The sequence below is a fragment of the Carcharhinus amblyrhynchos genome, chromosome 9 (genome assembly GCF_965287045.1).
Source record: "Carcharhinus amblyrhynchos chromosome 9, sCarAmb.v2.hapA, whole genome shotgun sequence".
In the NCBI taxonomy this organism is placed as follows: Eukaryota; Metazoa; Chordata; class Chondrichthyes; order Carcharhiniformes; family Carcharhinidae; genus Carcharhinus; species Carcharhinus amblyrhynchos.
This window is the reverse complement of record NC_137332.1, coordinates 17,358,160-17,380,431: the sequence shown is the minus strand read 5'-3', so window position 1 is coordinate 17,380,431 and position 22,272 is coordinate 17,358,160.

Genomic DNA, 22,272 nt, shown 5'->3' with positions numbered 1-22,272 from the left:
TCTACTTATCTTTTTGGGCTGATCTCAGCATCCTGTCCAAATTTTGCATCAGGCTCACTCTCTTTATTGTAAGATCAGTATTTAAGTTTGGACATGTTGAGTGGCGCAGTGGTTAGCATTGCTGCCTCATAGCACCAGGGTCCCGGGTTCAATACCAGCCTTGGGTCATGGTCTGTCAGAGTCTGCACATTGTCTATGTGGGTTTCCTCCGGGTGCTCTGGTTTCCTCCCACAGCAGCTGGGTAAATGCAAGGGATGGTGGGGATAGGGCCCGGGTGACTGCTCTCTCGGGTTGTCTGTACAGACCCGGTGGGCTGAATGGCCTCCTCCTGCACCGTGAGGGTTCTCTATAGATGAGGGTTTCAATCTGGAATGGTTGCGTGAGGCTTGAGGGATCTTTTGCAGGCTAGCCTATTCTTATGATCCTTATTCCAAATGGAAGAACGTCACCGCGGAATTTATCCAGCCAGGAATTTAGAGTGAGGTGTTGCTGAATATTATTTTTTCTTATCAGGGAAGGTGAGTGGGAAGGTGAGGCAGTTGGGTTGACTCAGCCGGACTTCATAATTCTCAGTGACACTAATTCCAGGAATTTTCGACCTTTTGAACATGAAGGTGGTGATGGGGCGCGGCCAAAAAATACAGATGATTTTGTAATAAAGAGGTTTTGTGGAAGTATTTTTGCTGAATGAAGAGTTAACCTCCCCCTCCCCCTCCCCCCTCCCCCCCTCACTATGCTCCCCTCAGCAGGTAGTAACCTGGAACCGTTCCGCTGAACAGGCCTGTGGATCGGGATTGTCCGCACTGAGGCTGCAGGATTGCTCCTTCCTCAGTAACAGATGTGAGAATACTTTTAACCTTAGGAGTGAAAGGAATGGAACACATTAAAAAGTAAGACAAACAAGTCCCAGGCGGTTAAAGAAAAGTTTAGACTGTCGATCTCCACACGGTACGAACACTTCTTAAAGAAAAAACTGCACTCTCGTGTCAGTTTTACACCTTCAACAGGTTTTTTTTAAAGCAGAAGTTTATTTATTAGTCACAAGTATCACTGCAATGAAGTTACTGTGAAAATCCCTGAGTCGCCACACTCCGATGCCTGTTCGGGTACACTGAGGGAGAATTTAGCGCGGCCAATGTACCTAACCAGCACGTCTTTCAGACTGTGAGAGGAAACCCATGCAGACACGAGGAGAACGTGCAAACTCCACACAGACAATGACCCAAGCTGGGAACTGAACGCCTGGCGCTGTGAGGCAGCAGTGCTAACCACCGTGCTGTCCCGTGCCGAGACCTGACAGTTCAAGGGAAAAAACAGATCAAAAGTTTCAAATCCCAGTAACAATCAGCAATAATACTGGACTTTCATTTTAAGGTATACAACATTTGTTTGGACGTTTTTTTACATGTTTTCCAGGGCAGGTACAAATTTATTTATTTCACTTTGAAAATAAATCTTTTCTCTTCTTACCCCATCGACCAGGGGTGGGGAAGGGCTGGTGCTCAGGCCTGCTGCCCTGCTGGATTGCTCTGTTTTGATTGCTGGGAGGTGCACAGTTTTTTCATCCCAGTACAAACTGCCTGGAATCTCCTCGTGGTGGTGTGGCTGTGACTGATTGCTGCATCACAGAATGGGTTAAATCCTGTGGTTTAACTGTGGCCTTGGCAGCTGTGTCAGTCATACCCTGTGCTCTGCTGCCCTGTATCTGAAGCCTCGCCGAGCCCTGTTGACCCTTTATCTCTTCCACAAAGGTTTTAGTTAGATGTCCCCGAATCTACCAGGGGTGACACTCCCCAAAAAATTCTAAGTGTTGAATTTGTGTAAAAACTGGGGCCAATCCCGATTTTCTTTCAGTGGGATTTTAAAAAAGAATCTCCCACATTCTGTGTGCCGCAGACTGCCTCAGTGTAAATCCCGTTGAAAATCAGTGTGTGGAGCCTATTCCCACTGGCAGCATAGCGCTGAGCAGGTCACTATGCACGCGCTGATCTGTCAGTGCCGAGATCGATTCCTGGCCAGCCCTGCACTCCCTCCCACGGCCTGATCGCTGCCCGCCCCCCCTCCCCCCCCCCCCCCCCCCCGCCCCCACCAAATCATGCCCAGGTCCAACCCCCCCACTCCTGGCCTGCCTCGACACCCCTCCCACCCCATCCCACAGGCCCAACCCTCCCAGCAGGGCCTCCCCACAGCAATGGCTAGCTGGCTTCCCTCCCCCACTGATCCCAACTGCAGAGTGACAATGGGACTCGCCAACCCCCCCCAACGGGCCCCCTCCCTCCTCTAGAGGCTCCCCATCAGGCCACACCCCCTCCAGGTGCCTCCACCCGGTGGGCAGTACCAAGGTGCTCCTTGGGCAGTGCCAGGAGGCCCAGGCTGACACTGTCAAGGTGCCAATGCCTAGGAGACACCTCTGGGGTGGGTGGGGGGGGGCCTCAATTCGTGGGACATGGGCGTCACTGGCTGTCCAGCATTTATTGCCCATCCCCAGTTGCCCAAGGGCAGCTGAGAGACAACCACATTGCTGTGGCTCTGGAGTCACAAGTAGGCCAGACCCACGCATGGAAGGCAGATTTCTTTCCCGGAAGGACAATGATTTCATGGTCATCAGATTCTTAATTCCAGATTTTTTTGATTGAATTCAAATTCCACCAACTGCTGCGGCAGGATTCGAACCCAGGTCTCCAGAACAGTAGCTGGGTTTCTGGATTAATAGTCAGGGGATAATACCACTCGGCCATCTTCTCCCCTGAGATTGGTGTTTTATATCAGATCTGTAAACTCCATTTATTGATTCAGGCGCTGTTCTCCCCCTAATGCTTCTGGAGAAAATCAAAACAATAATGAGAATGGAAATTGTTGATGTTGGATAGCAGATGGATTTTCCATTGCTATTTTACCATTGGTAACCGGAACTGGAGCAAGGACACTGGAGGCCTCTCTGTATTTTTCTCCTGAGCCACAGCCCTTGATCACGGTTCCACGGGAGGACCTGCACTTTGACTGGGCTGGTGTCTGCACCTACTGTGTACATTGCTCTTACGGTGAGCCAGCTAGGGATGGGGACTAAGTGCCAGCCTAGCTAGCCACCCACACCCCAGGAATTAATTGTTTTGAAGAGCACAGATTTGATGAGTCAAATGGCCTCCCTCGGTGCTGTAACCATTCTCTGAATTGATCTGGAACTGGCAAACTATGGGTGCTGAATATAGAACATTGAACCCCTGCAGTGCAGAAAGAGGCCATTCAGCCCATCAAGTCTGTACTGACAACCATCCCACCCAGGCCCTCTCCCCCTAACCCCACATATTTACCCCGCTAATCCCTCTAATTTACACATCCCAGAACACTAAGGGGCAATTTAGTGTGGCCAACCAACATAACCTGCACATCTTTCAGATCGTAGGAGGAAACCGGAGCACCCGGAGGAAACTCACGCAGTCAGGGGGAGAATGAGTAAACCCCGCACAGACAGTGGCCCCAAGCCGGGAATCGACTCCAAGTCCCTGGAGCTGTGAGGTGGCAGCGCTAACCACTGTACCACCATGCCACCCAGTCAGTGTCCTACACTCACAGATTCACATAGATCCCATAACGGTACTTTATCTAATTAGTACCTCTAGTAATTAGAGCCACTAGTTAGATAAGGCTGCAGAACTTGTTTTGAAGCCATTTGCAGCAAGTTAACATCAAGGCCACTGCTCACAGAATGGACATTAAGAAGCTGAACTCTGACTTTTCACTCCTTGGGACTGAACAGTTCCCACAGCAGAGCCCACCGCATGGGCCAGGAGAAAACCAGGAGATTAGTGTATTAATAAGCAGTGATGTACCCCGTCACAACAAGAAACTTTAGTGAAAAGAGATAGAGAGGAAGGGCTGGATGACCAGAGCAATGATAAATATGAACAATGAGCTGTGGAGAAAAAGCATGTTCCAGCCACACATTCTGCTCTGAGCTGCTCCGAAACAACCTCACAGTAATCAGGGACGTGACATTTCTCCTTTGGTGCATTTCACTCCAGCTGTCTTGGAGGCTTTTGATACCTGGCAGCAGCCCAGCTCCCAGCTACTCAGTTCCCTCCGGCATCCTGTCCGTGTGGCACATGTAAGCCTCTTTGGTGTGTGTCAGCAGGCTATTTGACCATAGGAGGAATCACCATTGAACAAAGAACAAAGAACTGAGAAAATTACAGCACAGGAACAGGCCCTTCAGCCCTCCAAACCTGCACTGACCATGCTGCCTGATTGAACCAAAGCTCCCTACTCTTCCAGGGACCATATCTCTCTATTCCCATCCTATTCATGTATTTGTCCAGACGCCCTTTAAAAGTCACTATCGTATCTGCTTTCGCTACCTCTCCCAGCAGCGAATTCCAGGCACTCACCACCCTCTGTGTAAAAAAACTTGCCTCGTACATCTCCTTTAAACCTCGCCCTTAAACCTATCCCCCCTAGTAATTGACTCTTCCACCCTGAGAAAAAGCTTTTGGGTATCCATTGAGACTGACTCTCTTTCTCCTCCCCCACAATCCACACACACACACACACACACACAGACACACACTTTGTTTACATGGCACAGTTACTCACTAAATGAACTCATCCTTTCTAGTTGTTGCGCTGCTGACAATTATTTTTAAATTCACACACAAAGCAGATTTTATACACCGTCCTGTTGAAGATTTACCAGGAGAGGTGTGAGATAGGTGCATGTTTGTGTAGTTACACCAACATTTGTTTTAATTTATTAGTCACAAGTAGGCTTACGTTAATAGAGCAATGAAGTTACTATGAAAAGTTCAGGTACATTGAGGGAGAATTTAGCATGGCCAATGCACATCTTTTGGACTGTGGGAGGAAACCAGAACAAATCCATACAGACATGGGGAGAACATGTAGACTCCACACAGACAGTGACCCAAGCTGGGAATTGAACCCAGGATCCTGGCACTGAGAGGCAGCAGAGTGCCACCATGCCACTGTGCCACCCCATGCTTTTACATGCCATTCATAAAGCACCCTTAATGTAAAAGAAAGTTCCAAAAGCTTTTCACAAGAGCATTATAAAACTAAATTTGACACCAATCCAATTTTGGAGATATTAGGGCAGATAGCCAAAAGTTTGGACAAAGGGAAAGTCATCTTCTAGGAGAAAAGGAAGATGGAGAGATTCAGGGAAGGAATCCCACAGCTGTAGGGATGCCTTGGCTACCAATGGTACAGCGATTAAAATCGGGGATGCTCAAGAGGCTGGAATTGAACGAACGCGGATATCTCAGAGAGTTGTGGGGCGGGAGGAGATTACAAGACATTGGAAACAAAAGAAATAGCTCAATGGCTTTGTAGGAATCTGCTTCTGAAATGAGAAATCAGCTTTTTGTGCTGTCTTGCATGGTGGCACATAGTTAGCACTGCTGCCTTACAGCACCAGGAATCTGGGTTTGATTCCTAGCCTGGATCACTGTTTGTGCACATTCTCCCCAGGTCTGTGTGGGTTTCCTCCAGGTGCTCCAATTTCCTGCTACAATCTGAAAGATGTGCTGGTTAGGTGCATTGGCCATGCTAAATTATCCCTCAATGTACCCGAACAGGCACTGGAGCATGGCGACTAGGGGATTTTCTCAGTAACTTCATTGCAGTGTTAATGTAAGCTTACTAATAAATAAACTTTAATTAAAAAAGTGTTGCATCAGAGTCCTCAAAAGCCCTTTCAGGGCGTTTCGCGAAATGCAAACCTTTGCTGCACAGCTTTCCCTCAGTGATGTTTGCAGTAACTGTACATGTAAACTTGGGGCAGATTTGAATGAGTGGGTAGAGGGAGATTTATTGTTGCACGCTAAAAAGCTTCCCTTTTATGGTGCATTTCATCATTTGTAACGGGAGACGAACACATGAAATCTAAAACAAATGCTCATGTTAAAAGCCAGTGTTTAACTTTAAAAGAGAGCCTGAGACTTCATGGTTTTACAAACGGTTGTAAATGACAATCTGCTTTATTACTGTGCCATGTGTTCCTTAAGTGTTGTCCCGATGGCCAACATTCTAACTGGAATTGTTCCCATTTAAAGGTGTGGGCTGAATGACGAGGACCACTGCCAGAGAGTGGGAATTCCTTGGTTACTTTGTGTTCCTTGTCGTAAACGTTGCGCAGATTTCCTCTGCTCATTAATTCTAGTAAAATTGTTCATTTGCTCTGCATTGCAAAGCGGAGGTCACATTCTACCCATAGGCTTCTGCTTAACTTCGAGCATTGCTTTTCCACCAGCTTCCTTGGCGTTTTGCTGGAAAAGTTCCACCGAAGCCAAAATGCTTGCTGCTTTTCCCTCAATGTGGATTGCCATAAAACAATAGATAAGGATCATGGGTGGAGGGGGGGGACTGGTAATGTTAAAATGGTGGCGTGGGCTCGTTGGGCCGAAGGGCCTGTTTCCCGGGCTGTTTTTGTTAACATAGAACATAGAACATAGAACACTACAGCACAAACAGGCCCTTCGGCCCACAAGTTGCGCCGACCACATCACCTACCAACCTACAGACCTATCTATAACCCTCAATCTCATTAAACCCCATATACTCATCCAGAAGTCTTTTAAAAGACCCCAGCGAGTTCGCCTCCACCACCACTGACGGCAGCCGATTCCATTCACTCACCACCCTCTGAGTGAAAAACTTACCCCTAACATCACTTCTGAACTTCCCTCCTTGCACCTTAAATCTGTGTCCTCTCGTAGCGACCATTTCAACCCGGGGAAATAGCCTCTGAGAGTCCACCCTATCTATTCCTCTCAACATTTTGTAAACTTCTATCAGGTCGCCTCTCAACCTTCGTCTCTCCAGGGAAAAGAGTCCCAGCTCCCTCAACCTAACTTCATAAGGCATGCCTCCCAGTCCAGGCAACATCCTTGTAAATCTCCTCTGCACCCTTTCAATAGCTTCTACATCTTTCCTATAGTGAGGCGACCAGAACTGCGCACAATACTCCAAATGAGGCCTGACAAGGGTCTTATAAAGTTCCAGCATTACCTCCCGACTCCTAAACTCAATCCCTCGATTAATGAAGGCCAGTACACCATACGCCTTCTTGACCACCTCCTCCACCTGCGAGGCCGATTTAAGAGTCCTGTGGACCCGGACCCCAAGATCCTTCTGCTCCTCAACACTACTCAGACTTCTGCCCTTAATAGTGTACTCGTTCATCCCGTTGGTTCTGCCAAAATGGACGACAACACATTTATCCGCGTTGAAGTCCATCTGCCACTTCTCCGCCCAGTCCTGCATCCTATCTATGTCCTGCTGCAACTTTTGCCATCCTTCCAGATCATCCACAACACCACCGACCTTCGTGTCATCAGCGAACTTACTTACCCATCCCTCCACTTCCTCATCCAGGTCATTTATGAAAATGACAAACAACAAGGGTCCCAGAACAGATCCTTGAGGCACTCCGCTGGTGACTGACCTCCATTCAGAAAAAGCCCCATCCACAACCACTCTCTGCCTTCTGCAGGCAAGCCAGTTCTGGATCCACAAGGCCAAAGGCCCTTGGATCCCATGCCCTCTCACCTTCTCAAGAAGTCTTGCATGGGGGACCTTATCAAACGCCTTGCTGAAGTCCATGTACACTACGTCCACGGCACTTCCTTCGTCAATGTGTTCAGTCACATTATCGAAGAACTCAACTAGGCTTGTAAGGCACGACCTGCCCTTGACAAATCCATGCTGACTATTCCTGATCATGTCAAACCTCTCCAAATGTTCGTAAATCTTGTCCCTCAGAAGCCTCTCCATCAGCTTACCAACCACTGAGGTCAGACTCACCGGTCGGTAATTTCCCGGGCTATCTCTGTTCCCTTTCTTAAAAATAGGAACTACATCCGCAATCCTCCAATCCTCTGGAACCTCTCCCGTCTCCATTGATGACGCAAAGATCATCGCCAGGGGCTCTGCAATCTCTTCCCTCGCCTCCCACAGTATCCTGGGGTACATCCCATCTGGTCCCGGCGACTTATCTACCTTGATAGAATTCAAAAGTTCCAACACATCCTCCTCCTTAATATTCACGTACTCAATCCTTTCCATCTGCTGCAAATCCATAACAAAATCTCCCAGATCGGCTTCCACCGTGAATACTGAGGCGAAGTACTCGTTAAGCACCTCCGCCATTTCTTCTGGTTCCACACAAACCTTTCCCCCCTCACCTTTTATCGGTCCTATCCCTTCTCTTCTTATCCTTTTACCTTTCACATATTTATAGAAGGCCTTGGGATTCTCCTTAATCTTACTCGCCAAGGTCTTCTCATGACCCCTTCTGGCTCTCCTAATTTCCCTTTTAAGTTGTTCTTTGTTCTTTTATAATTTCTCAAGCTGCTGTAATGTCCATTCTCAGGGTGCAATGGCAACGCACAACATATCCCTTTTCCCCATCACTCATCGACTGCTAAGGACCAGATCAGAAACTCCAAGGTATTTTATGAAGTTAGCCTAGACTCTAACTTCTGCATTTGATTTTGGCATTGGTGAGCGTAAGACATTTCACTCCGTGTATGATGCAATTTTAATCTGATCTGTGAAGACAACCAGACTCATTTGAACTTGTCTTCCTAACAACCGTTCCGCCTTGTTTGAACTCTTTGGACCCTGTGCGGGGAGGGGTAGTGGTTTGAAATAAATAGCAGCCCTTGACAACATTGCTTGATCGATGCATTCGTTTCAAAGTCAGTTGAAGGCATCTATTTATACCAGCCAGATGGAGTAGGCGCAGATTAATGGGATTGTGGATTTAAGCTGTATCTGTATGACCAGCCCTCCCTCCCTCCTTCCTCATTGGCACACATGTCTGTGGACACCCTTGCTGGAAAATAATGTGTTTACTATTCCATTATATGCACCAGACATAGAATAAAATCTTCACAAACATTGTAATACATAGCAACCAGAGGAATTCTCAACTCCCTCCACCCTTGAGGAGCAGTTACGAAGTAATTCATCTCTTGAAAATTAGCATAATGATAAGTTAGGGTGAAGTGTTTTGACACAGTGCATTTTACTGAGATTTCTATACAGCTGACATGGGAACAATGTGCCCACCAGGCAAGTCTCTGCAGTTTCGTTTTCACCATTTTTCATCTTACTCTGACCAAGGATTTCATTCTCCTCTGTGACCTTAAATGTAAAGAACAGGTTTTGTAAAAACCACAATCAGATTTTTTTTTAAATCCCATTTTTTGCTTCCAATTCACAGGAGGCGAGGTTGCCTTCATTGAGAAGGCTGGATGTGCAAAACAGGAATCTCCACAGAGTTATTCCCATTCCGTTGTCAGGACACAGAGCCACTTGCATGCTAAACTGCGGAAAAAGCATGCCATAGACAGAGCTAAGCCATCCCACAACCAACAGGTCAGATCAAATCAAAACAGAAAATGCTGGGAAGACTCAGCAGATCTGGTAGCAACTGCAGAGTGAGAAACAGAGTTAATGTTTCAAGTCCAATATGACACTTCTTTGGAACCTTTGGGTCAGATGATAACTCTGCAGTCTGGCCATATGCAGTTGTTATAGGTGGTGGTCAGTTGGACAACTAAGTGGAAGCCTATGGGTAGAATGTGACCTCCGCTTTGCAATGCAGAGCAAATGAACAATTTTACTAGAATTAATGGGCAGAGGAAATCTGCACAACATTTACAATAAGGAACACAAAGTAACCAAGGCATTCCCACTCTCTGGCAGTGGTTCTCGTCATTCAGCCCACACCTTTAAATGGGAACGATTCCAGTTAGAATGTTGGCCATCGGGACAACACTTAAGGAACACATGGCACAGTAATAAAGCAGATTGTCATTTACAACCGTTTGTAAAACCATGAAGTCTCAGGCTCTCTTTTAAAGTTAAACAGCCCCAGCCTCAATGGCGCACACCAACGCAAAACACAAAGTTGAGACATTTGTGACAATCTTCTTTTTTTGATTAGATTTTCGACAATTCGATTTTCAAGTTGGCTGACAACACCACCATAGTGGGTTGGACCTCAAACAATGACAAGAAAGAATACCCCAGGAATGAGATAGAGAATCTGGTGAACTGGTGTGGCAATAATAATCTGTCCCTCAATGTCAACAAAACGAAGGAGATTGTCATTGACTTCAGGAAGTGTAAAGGAGAACATGCCCCTGCCTACATCGATGGGGACAAAGTAGAAAGGGTCGAGAGCTTCAGGTTTTTAGGTGTCCAGATCACCAACAACCTCTCTTGATCCCCCCATGCCGACATTATAGTTAAGAAAGCCCACCAATGCCTCTACTTTCTCAGAAGGTTGAGGAAATTTGGCATGTCAGATATGACTTTCACCAACTTTTACAGATGTATCACAGAAAGCATTCTTTTTGGTTTTTTCACAGCTTGGGTATAGCTCCTGCTCTGCCCAAGACTGCAGTAAACTATAAAAGGTTGTGAATGTAGCCCAATCCATCACACAACCAGCCTCACATCCATTGACTCTGTCTACACTTCTCTCCGCTTCGGCAAAACAGCCAGCATAATTAAGGACCCCACGCACCCTGGACATTCTCTCTTCCATCTTCTTCCTTCAGGAAAAAGATACAAAAGTCTGAGGTCACGTACCAACCGACTCAAGAACAGCTTCTTCCCAGCTGCTGGCAGATTTTTGAATGGACTTACCTTGCATTAAGTTGATCTTTCTCCACACCCAAGTTATGGTTGTAACACTACATTCTGCACTGTCTCGTTTTGTTTTCTGTGAACGGTATGTTTTGTCTGTATAGTGCTCAAAAAACAATGCTGTTCACTGTATGTTAATTCATGTGACAATAATAAATCAAATCAAATCAAAAATCATTAGAAGTGTTGAGTGGACAATCCACTCCTCTGAAATCCTCCTCTGAAATCCTCAAGATCACAGATCCCAGTCTTCAGCCAATTCAATTCACTCCATGAAAAATCTAGAAATGACTGAAGGCACCAGATACTGCATAGGCAATAGAACTGAACAACCTTCCAGCAATAGTACTGAAGACTTGTGCTCTATAACAAGCCTTGCCCCTAACCAACACTGGTATCTATCCAACAACGTGAAGCCTTGCCCAGGTATATTCAGTCCTCATAAAGCTGGACAAATCCAATTAGGCCAATTATCACCCCATCAGCCTACTCTTGATCATCAACAAAATGATGGAAATGCTATTAAGCAGCACTTACAAACAACAGCTTGGTCATTGATGTTCAGTTTGGGATCCATGAGATAACCAGAGCCACTCAACTCTAGACCTCGTTACAACCTTGATCCAAAAGACAAAAGAGCTGAATTCCAGGCATAAGATAAGAGTGACTGCCCTCAAGGCAGCATTTGATAAAATGTGGCATAAAGGAGCCCAAATAAAATTTGTCATTCAGAATCAGAAAAGATTTACTAGGATGCTACCGGGACTTGATGGATTGAGTTATAAAGAGAGGCTGGGTAGACTGGGACTTTTTCTCTGGAGCATTAGAAATTCCTCTGGTCTCAATAATGGGTAAAGCCTTGGCCATTTTTAAATGTAAAATAATAATTAAGCAGTAGCCCGATTGACATAGATATACAGGCCGGAATTCTCCGACCTTATCCGTGGCCGGGATTCTCCAGTCCTGCTGCTGTGTGTGGAGATCTGTCTGAGCGCCGAGTTCTCTGCTCTCACAGGCAGTGGCGACAGGGTGTACAACACCTGAGGATTCCAGCCATATTTCCCTTCCTATTCTCTGGTCAGGACAAATAAGAAGTGATCCCTCTCGATCAGACTGATACTTTTCCATCTGGAGGAGAGTGGGACATTGCATTACTAGAGTGTGGAGGTCAGAGTGAATAAATACAATCTCCACTTAGGCAACCAGAAATTAAATGAGTTTCTGATTTTTATATTCTCCATTTCATCTGCTTGTTTCTGCAGCAAGAGCACGGTTACAGTCATAGAGAGAGCCATAGAGATATACTGCATTGGAAACAGGCCCTTCAGCCCAACTCTTCCAAACCAACTAGGTTTCCTAAACTGAATGAGTCGCATTAGTCTCTAAACCTTTCATATCCACGTACCTGTCCAAATATCTTTTAAATGTTGTAATTGTACCCGCCTCTACCACCTCCTCTGGCAGCTCAATCCATACAAGCACCAGCCTCTGTGTGGAAAAAGTTGCCCCTCAGGTCCCCTTTAAACCTTTCCCCTCTCACCTTAAACCTACGCCCTCTAGTTTTGGACTCCCTTATCCTGGGGAATAGACCTGGGCTATTCACCTTATTTATGCCCCTCGTGATTTTACAAAGCTCTATAAGGTCACCCCCTCTCATCCTGCTGAGCTCCAGGGAAAAAAGTCCCAGGCTATCCAGCCTTTCCTTATTATTCAAACCTTCCCATCCCGGTAACATCCTTGTAAATCTATATAGTAAGTCTTAGAGGTCATACTACACAGAAATAAGAACATAAGAACATAAGAAATAGGAGCAGGAGTAGGCCATCTAGCCCTTCGAGCCTGCCCCGCCATTCAATAAGATCATGGCTGATCTGTCGTGGCTCAGATCCACATTCCCGCCCTCTCCCCATAACCCTAATCCCCTCTCTTATCAAAAACCCATCAACCCACGTCTTAAAAATATTTAGCGAGGCAGCCTCCACCACTTCAACGGGCAGAGAATTCCAGAGATTCACCACCCTTTGAGTGAAGAAGTTCCTCCTCAACTCCATTCTAAACCGCCCCCCCTTTATCTTGAGGCTGTGCCCCCTAGTCCTACTGTCCTTTCTGAGCGGGAAGAGTCTCTCCACCTCTATCCTATCCATCCCATTCATCATCTTATACGTCTCAATGAGATCTCCCCTCATTCTTCTAAACTCTAACGAGTACAAGCCTAGTTTATTCAGCCTCGTCCAAAGTTGTACATAAATGCATGGCGGCACAGTGGTTAGCACTGCTGCCTCACAGCGCCAGGGACCTGGGTTCAATTCCAGCCTCGGGTCACTGTCTGTGTGAAGTTTGCACATTCTCCCTGTGTTTGCATGGGTTTCCTTCAGTTTCCTCCCACAATCCAAAAATGTACAGATTAGGTTGATTGGCCATGCTCAATTAACCCTAATGTCAGGCAGATTAATGGGATAAGTAAGGGCTAAGGGAATAGGGCCTGGATGGGATTGTGGTTGGTACAGGCTCGATGGGCTGAATGGCCTCCGTCTGTACTGCAAGATAGTATGATTATATGGAATGTAAGAAGCTCTAAATTGTTTCCATTTTCTAGAGCTCAAGGTATCTGATTTGCTGGTGAAAGATGAGAAATACATTTCTCTGTGAGTCGCCGTATACTCCACTGGTTTCACTTGTTCTCGTTTGTGAATTTGAAGGACATGCATTCACTTGTTTGCATTGAGTGCCGCTGTTGGAATGCCTTCTCGTGTGAGTGTTCCCTTGCTTATCTGATGGTGGGAGTGTAATAAGTTGTCCTCAATTCCAGCAGGCTACTCTGCATTGTGCATCTTCCTTCCTTCAGACCTGCCCTTCTTTAATTCCCACCCATGGCAGCTGGCAGGATTTAAACTCAATTAATAAAATCTGGAATGTAAAGCTAGTCTCAGTAATGGTGACCATGAACCTAGCATCGATTGCTGTAAAACCCCATCTGGTTCACCAAGGAAATCTGCCATCCTGACCTGGCCTGGCCTACGTGTGACTCCACACCCACAGCAACGCGGTTTGGCCCATCATGAAAGTAAAATACTGTGGATGCTAGAAATCTGAGAGTGCTAAACAAACGCAGCAGGTCTGGCAGCATCAGTGGAGAGAGAAACAAGAGTTAACGTGGGGCAGCGTGGCAGCACAGTGGTTAACACTGCTGCCTCACAGTGCCAGGGTCCAGGTTCAATTCGCACCTCAGATAACTGTCTGTGTGGAGTCTGCATGTTCTCTCCGTTTCTGCATGGGTTTCCTCCGGGTGTTCCAGTTTCTTCCCACAGTGCAAAGACGTGTAGGTCAGGTGGATTAACCATGCTAAATTGCCCCTTCGTGTCCCAAGATGTGTTAGTTAGGTGGATTGGCCATGGTAACTAGTCCCTTAGATATGCAGGTTAGGGGGATTAGCTTTGTAAATGCACAGATGTAAATCTCACCAACCTTTACCATAGAAAGTATTCTTCCTGGTTATACCACAGCTTGGTATGGCTCCTGCTCTGCCCAAGACCATGAGGAACTACAAAAGGTTGTGAATGTAGCCCAATCCATCACGCAAACCAGCCTCCCATCCATTGACTCTGTCTACACTTCCCACTGCCTCGGCAATGCAGCCAGCGTAACCAAGGAACCCATGCATCCCAGACATTCTCTCTTCCACCTTCTTCCATCGGGAGAAAGATACAAACATCTGAGGTCACATACCAATCGACCCAAGAACAGTTTCTTCCCTGCTGCTGTCAGACTTTTGAGCGGACTTACCTTGCATTAAGCTGATCTTTCTCTACACCCTAGCTACGACTGTAACATTACATTCTGCACTCTCTCCTTTCCTTTTTTATGATGGTATGCTTTGTATGTAGTGTACAAGAAACAATACTTTTCACTGTATGTTAATACATGTGACAATAATAAATCAAATCAAAGGTTACAGGACTAGAACAGAGGGAAGGGTTTGGGTGAAATAGCGTTTCGGAGAGCTAGTGCAGACTCACTGGGCCGGATAGTTCTTTCTGCACTGTAGGCATTCAATGGTTCTATTGCATTGCTGATGTTATAACAAAGAAATGTTGAACAGATCAATGCAAAGTGAGGCACTGTACAGGAAATGTGTGTATAATGACACAGTATTTCTATAGTAAACATTAACATTTCATAGAATCATAGAATCCCTTCAGTGCAGAAAGAGGCCATTTGGCCCATCGAGTCTCTACCGACCACAATCCCAAACATGCCCTATTCCCATAACCCCATATATTTACACTCGGGTCAATTTAGCATGGCCAATCAACCTTACCCGCACATCTTTGCACTGTGGGAGGAAAATGGAACACCCAGAGGAAACCCACGCAGACACGGGGAGAACGTGCAAACTCCGCACAGACAGTGACCCAAGCGGGAATCGAACGCGGGTCGCTGGCAGCAGCGCCGCCCCACGTACATTTCACGTACACACTGTGCAACAGGGGATTCAGGTACTGCGTTGTGATCTGGGACGGGAACCCAGATGACTTATCCCCTGCCTTCCCCCCTCACCCACCAATCTCCAACCCCACTTCACAGGGCAGGTACCTGGGGACCAGCTGAGCTCAGTTTAACTCAACACAGACCCTCAAATAAATACATTGCAGCAAAATAATGGTTGAGAATGAATTGCGAATGGAACATCTACAAATCAACAATGAGTAATTTGTCGCTGATTTGTTGAAGTGTTTTGTGATGAAGTCATGGGAATTTTCACTCTGTGTAACAGCCTGAGTGATGTTTAACACAGAATTGAAATAATAACAAGACAAGAAAGTTCACTCTTTGTTTCTCCTATCTGACCTTGATTTTTAAATCAGTCAGAAAGCTTTGAGGGAGAAACATCCCATCGCTTGCAGGAGAAAACTGCCAAGAAAAACAGGCTGAGATCTTTCTGATTGCAGTTCCCTTCGATTAGAATCAATGGTCCATTCGCAGCCTCTTTCCAAGCAGTTGCCCCGATGCTCAGTGAACCACGTTTCCTGTGCTTTGTTTCTTTTTGGGATTTTAAATTGATCCACTGCAAATAATCCGGAATCAGGAAATGAGCAGAGGTCTTCAGGAGTCTGGCTCCCTTTGTGTAGTTAGAATATATAATAACTCTGACTCAGGACTGGATGGGGGACAACTGCTTTCACACTGGGTGACTCACAACCGAACATTGCCCAGAACTTTAGTCATTCCAGGGTACTTACATGTTTCATTTTCTTTCCTGGGACGTGGGCATTGCTGATAAGGCCAGCAATTGTTGCTCATCCCTAATGCAATCCCTAATGCAGTTAACACTGCAATGAAGTTACTGTGAAAATCCCCTAGTCTCCACACTCCGGCACCTGTCTGGGTACACTGAGAGAGAATTTAGCATGGCTAATGTACCTAACCAGCACGTCTTTCCAATTGTGAGAGAAAACCGGAGCACCCAGTGGAAACCCACACTGACATGGGGAGAATGTGCAGACTCCACACAGACAGTGACCCAAACCAGGAATCAAACCCTGACCCTGATGCTGTGAGACAGCAGTGCTAACTGCTATGCTACCAAACATGGAATCATAGAATCCGCCAAACATGGAATCATAGAATCCTTAGAATGCAGAAGGAAGCCATTCAGCCCTTTGAGTCTGCACTGACTCTCTGACAGAGTATCTTACCCAGGCCCTCTCCCCCACCTGATCGCCATAACCCTACACATTTACCATGGCTAATCCCATTTAACCTACACATCTTGGGATGCTGAGGGGCAATTTACTGTGGCCAATCCACCTAGCCTGCACATCTTTGGAATGTGAGAGGAAACCAGACAGTCATTAGGGATTAGAGGAGACAGAGTCTGGAGATCAGGAGAGAAACTGGGGAAAATCTAATTTATACATTTACTCTGATGGGAAAATCTGATTTGCTTAATATTGTTTGACTTAATGTGTGCAGTTTTGGGCGCCGCACCTGCGCAAGGATATTTTGGCCCTGAAGGGAGTGCAGAGGAGGTTTACTAGGCTGATACCGGAGTTGAGGGGGTTGAGCTATGAGGAGAGGCTGAATAAACTAGGCTTGTACTCGTTAGAGTTTAGAAGAATGAGGGGAGATCTCATTGAGACGTATAAGATGATGAATGGGATGGATAGGATAGAGGTGGAGAGACTCTTCCCGCTCAAAAAAGACAGTAGGACTAGGGGGCACAGCCTCAAGATAAAGGGGGGGCGGTTTAGAACGGAGTTGAGGAGGAACTTCTTCACTCAAAGGGTGGTGAATCTCTGGAATTCTCTGCCCGTTGAAGTGGTGGAGGCTGCCTCGCTAAATATTTTTAAGAAGCGGGTTGATGGGTTCTTGATAAAAGAGGGGATTAAGGGTTATGGGGAGAGGGCGGGAAAGTGGAACTGAGCCACGACAGATCAGCCATGATCTTATTGAATGGCGGGACAGGCTCGAAGGGCTAGATGGCCTACTCCTGCTCCTATTTCTTATGTTCTTATGTTCTTAAAGTTGCACTTTGAAAGAAAACATCTAGGACGTTAAATGAGAGATTACTGTACTGATTGAACTGCACCGTGGTGTATCTGTGGGCAGCATTGTGGTTAGTAATTCTAGGCCCAATTCTGGCCTCGGGTCACTGCCTGTGTGGAGTTTGCATGTTCTCCCCATGTCTGCGTGGCTTTCCTCCGGGTGCTCCGGTTTCCTCCCACAGTCCAAAGATATGCAGGTAGGTGGATTGGCCATGCTAAATTGACCCTAGTGCTGGGGGGATTAGCAGGGTAAAATATGTCGGGTCAGGGGAATAGGGCCTGAGTGGGATTGTGGGGTCACTGCAGACTCAAAAGGCCAATTGACCTCCTTCTGCACTGATGATTCTATGAACATGATGTGATGACAGAGTGAGCTCAGAGGGATCTCACTCCACCTCTTTCACCTACCCTGTCATACATTGTCCAGTCCTTTGAAGGAAATGAAACAGAGAAACGCGTTTGCTCTCTCGAGGTAGGTGGAATAGTTCAATGCTGACCACAGCTGGTATCCCCATTGTCCTGGCCAAATTAGGTGGCACGGTAGCACCGTGGTTAGCACTGCTGCTTCACAGCTCCAGGGACCTGGGTTCGATTCCCAGCTTGGGTCACTGTCTGTGTGGAGTTTGCACATTCTCCTCGTGTCTGCGTGGGTTTCCTCTGGGTGCTCCGGTTTCCTCCCACAGTCCAAAGATGTGCGGGTTAGGTTGATTGGCTATGCTGAATTGACCGTAGATGCATAGGTTAGAGGATTAGTGGGCAAAATATGTGTGGATGCGGGGGTAGGGCCTGGGTGGGATTGTGGTCGGTGCAGACTCAATGGGCCGAATGGCCTCTTTCTGTACTGTGGGGTTTCTAAGATTTTCTACGAATATTGATCCCTGAACTGATATCAAGGCACAGATGACATTATTATTTTTGCAGTTTGCTATATGTGGGTGCTCCAGTCGGCTGCTGCACTTCCTGCACGTCAGTAGTGCTCAGTCCTCTGTAAAGTGCTTTGCGATGGTGTGAAAGGCACTATAGAAATGCAGTTTTATTCTTACATTGAAAAATCATGCCATCTGTGAGCCCTCGGTCTGGTGAGAATCCAGGGCCCAGGATAGGGGGGAGGGGTAGATCGGGTCTGGGGAAACATCCCTGAGATATTTCACCCATCAAAACATCAAATGTGCACACAATTTTTTTTAAAGACAATTTGGAATTTAAATATTTATTTAACATCCTGTCCAGAAAAAGAACTCCACCTAATGTGTGACCGCTGCAATAATATGAGATGTACAATTACTACAATTCATCATGCTTAAAAACAGGATAGCAGCAAGCAGTGCCAGGAAAACAGTAGAGCTGGTTAGATGGAGTTAAAATACCAACAGGATACAAAACAAGCTGGAACAAAAATATATACAGCATGTAACAGGAAGTTACAGCATGGTCAACTGATTCTGAGGTCATGGTGCCATTCTACTCGATAGACGGAATCATAGAATGCTTAGAGTGCAGAAAAAGGCCATTTGGCCCATCTAGTCTGCACTAACTCTCTGAAAGAGCATTCCTCCCCAGATCCTCCCCTCCATCCTATCCCTGTAAACCTGTGCAATTACCATGGCTAATCCATCTAACCTATACCTCTTTGTACTGTGAGAGGAAATTGGACCACATGGAGGAAATCCACGCAGATATGGGAAGAATGTGCAAACTCCACACAGCCAGTGACACAAGGCCAGAATTCATATAATCATGGAATCCCTATAGTGCAGAAGGAGGGCATACAGCCCATCGCGTCTACATCAACAACAATCCCACCCAGGCCCAATCCTTGTAACCCTACATAGTCCCACTGGCACTAAGGGCAATCCCACCCAGACCTGTTCCCCGTAACCCCACACATTTACCATGGTTAATCCATCTAACCGATACATTTTGGAACACTAAGGGGCATTTAAGCATGGCCAATCCACCTAACCTGCATATCTTTGGACTGCGGGAGGAAACCAGAGCACCTGAAGGAAACCCACGTTTACGTGGGGGGAATGTGCAAACTCCACACAGACAGAATTGAACCTGGGTACCTGGCGCTGTGAGGCAGCAGAGCTAACCACTGTGTCACCGTGCAGCATTCCATTAGCACAGCACTGAAGTGTCATCCTGGATTATGGTTCTGGAGTGGGACTTGGACCCAGTCTTCAGAAGCAGGAGTATATTAACTGTAAAGGGAGATCAAATTGAGGTATACAAGATGATAAAAGATATGGATAAAGTAGATGTGGAGCAGATACTTCCTGTTGTGGGACATTCTCGGACAAGAGGTCTTAGGATGAGGAGTAGCAAATTTAAAACAGAGTTGAGGAGAAACTACTTCTCGCAAAGGGTTGTGATTCTGTGGAATTTGCTACCCCAAAGTGTGGTGGATGCTGGAACAGTGAGTAAATTTAAGGAGAAGTTAGACAGATTTTTAATTGGTAATGGGTTGGAATGTTATGGGGAGGAGGCAGGAAAATGGGGATGAGGAGCAAATCAGCCATGATCGGAGCGGACTCGATGGGCTGAATGGCTCCTATTTCTTATGAGCTTATGAACTGTGCCAACACCAAATCAAAGACATATCTTGTACATAGGACAGGATTTTCTGTGCAACCCGCTGCATGTTTTGTGGCAGTGAAGATGATCTGCCATTTGCCGGCAGTGGAATCTTCTGGTCCCACCACTATCAACGGATTTCCTGTTGAATGCATCACTCGCCACCGGGAACCCATGGCTGGAGTGCGCCGGCAGCAGAACTGGAAGATCCCGCCGGTACGAACGGCTAGAAAACTCCGACAATAGCATGTAAACATATTTATTCAAGGGATCAACTAGAACAAACACAAAATGCATTGCACATGATGCAGTTTGACAGCTGCACCTCTGAGGAGTGCCTTAGCACCGTGTTTAGCACTGCTGCCTCACAGCGCCAGGGAACCGGGTTCGATTCCCACCTTGTCTGTGCGGAGGCTGCACATTCTCCCCATGTCTGCTTGGGTTTCCTCCGGGTGCTCCGGTTTCCTCCCACATTCTGAAAGGTGTGCTGGTTAGGTGGATTGACCTGAACAGGCGCCGGACTGTGGCGACTGGGGGCATCTCACAGTTACTTCATTGCAGTGTTAATGTAAGCCTTACTTGTGACTAATAAATAAACTTTAACTTTAAAGAGGCTACACAAATGCAAGACATTGTTGTTGAGGGAAACACCTTTGCATTCAGTAGCCCGGCACAAGGCTTTGATTGGTAGGAGAGTATCAGGAACTCTTGTGTCCAGTACAATTCTGCTCCAGGTTACCACTGATGATGGAAAGTTGTCCACTTTGGTAGGAATAATGGTAGGAAGGACAATTACTTACGTGGCGAAAAACTGCAGCATGCGACGGTGCAGAGGGACCTCGGGGTCCTTGTGCATGAATCGCAAAAACCCAGCTTGCAGGTGCAGCAGGTGGTCAGGAAGGCTAATGGGATGCTGGCCTTCATAGCGAGGGGGATTAAATATAAAAGTAGGGAGGTCTTGCTGCGGCTGTATAGGGCATTGGTGAGGCCGCAGCTGGAGTACTGTGTGCAGTTTTGGGCGCCGCACTTACGCAAGGATATTTTGGCCTTGGAGGGAGTGTAGAGGATGTTTACTAGGCTGATACCGGAGTTGAGAGGGTTGAACTATGAGGAGAGGCTGAATAAACTAGGCTTGTACTCGTTAGAGTTTAGAAGAATGAGGGGGGATCTCATTGAGACATATAAGATGATGAATGGGATGGACAGGATAGAGGTGGAGAGGCTCTTCCCGCTCAGAAAGGACAGTAGGACTAGAGGGCACAGCCGCAAGATAAAGAGGGGGGCGGTTTAGAACGGAGTTGAGGAAGAACTTCTTCACTCAAAGGGTGGTGAATCTCTGGAATTCTCTGCCCATTGAAGTGCTGGAGGCTGCCTCGCTAAATATATTTAAGACACAGGTTGATAGGTTTTTGATAGGCAAGGGGATTAAGGATTATGGGGAGAAAGCGGGAAAGTGGAACTGAGCCACGACAGATCAGCCATGATCTTACTGAATGGCGGGGCAGGCTCGAAGGGCTAGATGGCCTACTCCTGCTCCTATTTCTTATGTTCTTATGAAACCTCTTCCTCGGATATACACTTTCATCTCTGCCTTAAACTTCCTTTGATCTTCATCTGCCAGAATAGCTTAGGCAATGTTTCTAGAATAACCCTTGTAGCTGTTCTCACTTGCTCCATTTTCTGTTTCTTTTCACTCCTCCACTTGTGAAGGTGCTGATTCCCACAGGGTCATAGTTCCAAATGCCCTGACCACCTTTAGCAATGGCCATTGCTCATTGGCAAGCCTTATCTTAGTGTCAGCATTTCTCATTACATTTGAAAGGTTTGGGGAAGTTGAATCCAAATGTTTCTTCTGCTTCATAAGCAGATTTCTAAGACCCTAGTCAGCTTCTTGCAGCTTTATAAGACCCTGGTCAGACCCCACTGGGCGCAGTTCTGGTCACCTCATTACAAGAAGGATGTGGAAGCTATTGAGAGGGTGCAGAGGAGATTTACAAAGATGTTGCCTGGATTGGGTGCCGTGCCTTATGAGGATAGGTTGCGGGATCTCGGTCTTTTCTCCCTGGAGAGACGAAGGATGAGAAGCAACCTGATAGAGGTTTATAAGATGTTGAGAGGTATAGATTGGGTGGATTCTCAGAGTCTATTTCTCAGGGCTGAAATGCTCGCTATGAAAGGACACAGGTTTAAGGTGCTGGGGAGTAGGTACAGAGGAGATGTCAGGAGTAAGTTTTTCACTCAGAGGGTGGTGAGTGAGTAGAATCGGCTGCTGTCGGTGGTGGTAGAGGCAAACTCGTTGGAGTCTTTTAAGAGACTTCTGGATGAGTACATGGGAGTTAATGAGATTGAGGGTTATAGATAGACCTAGTAGATAGGGATATGATCAGCGCAACTTGTGGGCCGAAGGGCCTGTTTGTGCTGTAGTTTTCTATGTTCTATGTTCATATGGGGATTTAAGCCGAAGAGTGATACTTAC